Source organism: Aegilops tauschii, chromosome 5 (genome assembly GCF_002575655.3).
Source record: "Aegilops tauschii subsp. strangulata cultivar AL8/78 chromosome 5, Aet v6.0, whole genome shotgun sequence".
Lineage (NCBI taxonomy): Eukaryota > Viridiplantae > Streptophyta > Magnoliopsida > Poales > Poaceae > Aegilops > Aegilops tauschii.
This window is the reverse complement of record NC_053039.3, coordinates 40,727,411-40,731,122: the sequence shown is the minus strand read 5'-3', so window position 1 is coordinate 40,731,122 and position 3,712 is coordinate 40,727,411.

Sequence of the window (3,712 nt, the reverse complement as noted above, 5' to 3'; positions counted from 1 at the left end):
GTTGATGCTCACGGCGGGTATCGTTATTTTCTGACCTTCACAGATGATTTTAGCAGATATGGGTATATCTACTTAATGAAACATAAGTCTGAAACATTTGAAAAGTTCAAAGAATTTCAGAGTGAAGTGGAAAACCATCGTAACAAGAAAATAAAGTTTCTATGATCTGATCGTGGAGGAGAATAGTTGAGTTACGAGTTTGGTCTTCATTTGAAACAATGTGGAACAGTTTCGCAACTCACGCCACCTGGAACACCACAGCGCAATGGTGTGTCCGAACGTCGTAACCGTACTTTATTAGATATGGTGCGATTTATGATGTCTCTTACTGATTTACCGCTATCGTTTTGGGGTTATGCATTAGAGACAACTGCATTCACGTTAAATAGGGCACTATCTAAATCCATTGAGACGACACCATATGAACTGTGGTTTGGCAAGAAACCTAAGCTTTCGTTTCTGAAAGTTTGGGGCGGCGATGCTTATGTGAAAAAGTTTCAACCTGATAAGCCCGAACCCAAATCGGAGAAATGTGTCTTCATAGGATACCCAAAGGAGACTATTGGTACACCTTCTATCACAGATCCGAAGGCAAGATATTCGTTGCTAAGATGGATCCTTTCTAGAGAAGGAATTTCTCTCGAAAGAAGTGACTAGGAGGAAAGTAGAACTTGATGAGGTAATTGTACCTTCTCCCGAATTGGAAAGTAGTTCATCACAGAAATCAGTTCCAGTGATTCCTACACCAATCAGTGAGGAAGCTAATGATGATGACCATGAAACTTCAGATCAAGTTACTACCGAACCTCGTAGGTCAACCAGAGTACGATCCGCACCGGAGTGGTACGGTAATCCTGTTATGGAGGTCATGTTACTTGACCATGACGAACCTACGAACTATGAGGAAGCGATGATGGGCCCAGATTCCGCGAAATGGCTTGAGACCATGAAATCTGAGATGGGATCCATATATGAGAACAAAGTATGGACTTTGGTTGACTTGCCCGATGATCGGCAAGCAATAGAGAATAAATGGATCTTCAAGAGGAAGACGGACGATGATAGTAGTGTTACTAACTACAAAGCTCGAATTGTCGCAAAGATGTTCTCGACAAGTTCAAGGTGTTGACTACGATGAGATTTTCTCACTTGTATTGATGCTTGAAGTCTGTCCGAATCATGTTAGCAATTCCACATTTTATGAAATCTGGCAAATGGATGTCATAACTGCATTCCTTAGTGGATTTATTAAAGAAGAGTTGTATATGATGCAACCAGAAGGTTTTTGTCAATCCTAAAGGTGCTAACAAAATGTGCAAGCTCCAGCGATCCATCTATGGACTGGTGCAAGCATCTCGGAGTTGGAATATACGCTTTGATGAGTTGATCAAAGCATATAGTTTTATACAGACTTGCGGTGAAGCCTGTATTTACAAGAAAGTGAGTGGGAGCACTACAGCATTTCTGATAAGTATATGTGAATGACATATTGTTGATCGGAAATAATGTAGAGTTTTCTGGAAAGCATAAAGGAGTGTTTGAAAGGAGTTTTTCAAAGAAAGACCTCGGTGAAGCTGCTTACATATTGAGCATCAAGATCTATAGAGATAGATCAAGACGCTTGATAAATTTTTTCAATGAGTACGTACCTTGACAAGTTTTTGAAGTACTTCAAAATGGAACATTCAAAGAAGGAGTTCTTGCCTGTGTTGCAAGGTGTGAAGTTGAGTAAATACTCAAAACCCGACCACGTTAGAAAATAGAAAGATAATGAAAAGTCATTCCCTATGCCTCAGTCATAGGTTCTATAAAGTATGCTATGCTGTGTACCAGACCTATTGTGTACCTCGCCATGAGTTTGACAAGAGGGTACAATAGTGATCCAGGAGTGGATCACTGGACAGCCATCGAAATTATCCTTAGTGGAATAATGAAATGTTTCTCGGTTATGGAGGTGACAAAGAGTTCGTCGTAAAGAGTTACGTCGATGCAAGATTTGACACCGATCTGGATGACTCTAAGTCTCGATCTAGATACATATTGAAAGTGGGAGCAATTAGCTAGAGTAGCTCGATGCAGAGTATTGTAGACATAGAAATTTGCAAAATACATACGGATCTGAATGTTGCAGACCCGTAGACTAAAAATTTCTCTCACACGCAAAACATAATCATACCTTATTACTCTTGGGTGTTAATCACATTGCAATGTGAACTAGATTATTGACTCTAGTAAAACTTTTGAGTGTTGGTCACATGGCGATGTGAACTATGGGTGTTAATCATATAAGGATGTGAACTATTGGTGTTAAATCACATGGCGATGTGAACTAGATTATTGACTCTAGTGCAAGTGGGAGACTGAAGGAAATATGCCCTAGAGGCAATAATAAAGTTATTATTCATTTCCTTATTTCATGATAAATGTTTATTTTTCATGCTAGAATTGTATTAACCGAAAACATAATACATGTGTGAAACAGAGTGTCCCTAGTATGCCTCTACTCGACTAGCTCGTTCATCAAAGATGGTTAAGTTTCCTAGCCATAGACATGTGTTGGCATTTGATGAATGGGATCACATCATTAGAGAGTGATTTTATGGACAAGACCCATCCGTTAGCTTAGCACTATGATCGTTTAGTTTATTGCTATTGCTTTCTTCATGACTTATACATGTTCCTATGACTATGAGATTATGCAACTCCCGAATACCGGAGGAACACTTAGTGTGCTATCAAACGTCCCAACGTAACTGGGTGAGTATAAAGATGCTCTATAGGTGTCTCCGATGGTGTTTGTTGGGTTGGCATAGACCGAGATTAGGATTTGTAACTCCGTGTTTCGGAGAGGTATCTCTGGGCCCTCTCGGTAATGCACATCACTATAAGCCTTGCAAGCAATGTGACTAATGAGTTAGTCACGGGATGATGCATTACGGAACGAGTAAAGAGACTTGCCGGTAATGAGATTGAACTAGGTATGATGATACCGACGATGGAATCTCGGGCAAGTAACATACCGATGACAGAGGGAACAACGTATGCTGTTATGCGGTTTGACCGATAAAGATCTTTGTAGAATATGTAGGAGCCAATATGAGTATCCAGGTTCCGCTATTGGTTATTGACCGGAGATGTGTCTCGGTCATGTCTACATAGTTCTCGAACCCGTAGGGTACGCACGCTTAACGTTCGATGACGATTTGTATTATGAGTTATGTGATTTGATGACCGAAGTTTGTTCGGAGTCCCAGATGAGATCACAGACATGACAAGAGTCTCGAAATGGTCGAGAGGTAAAGATTCATATATAGGACGATAGTATTGGGACACGGAAGTGTTCCGGGGGTACCATGTACATATCGGGTCACCGGAAAGGGGTTCCGGGCACTCCCGGCAAAGATATGGGCCTTATTGGGCCTAGGGCGGGACTGACCAGCCCCTAGTGGGCTGGTGCGCCCCATATATGGCCGAATAGGGTGGGGGAAAGGAAAGGGAGAGGAGATAAAGGAAAGGGGGCAATTCGGCCTCCCCTTTCCCTCTCTCCCCCTCCTCTTTCCTTCTCCCCCCAGAAAACATGGAAAGGGGGGAGGCCGAATAGGATTAGGCCCCAAGTAGGATTCCTCCTACTTGGGGCGCGCCTCCTATTGCTCCCTCCCCCTCCCACCTATACATATGTGTGGGGGGCACCGCTAGAACATACAACAAACAA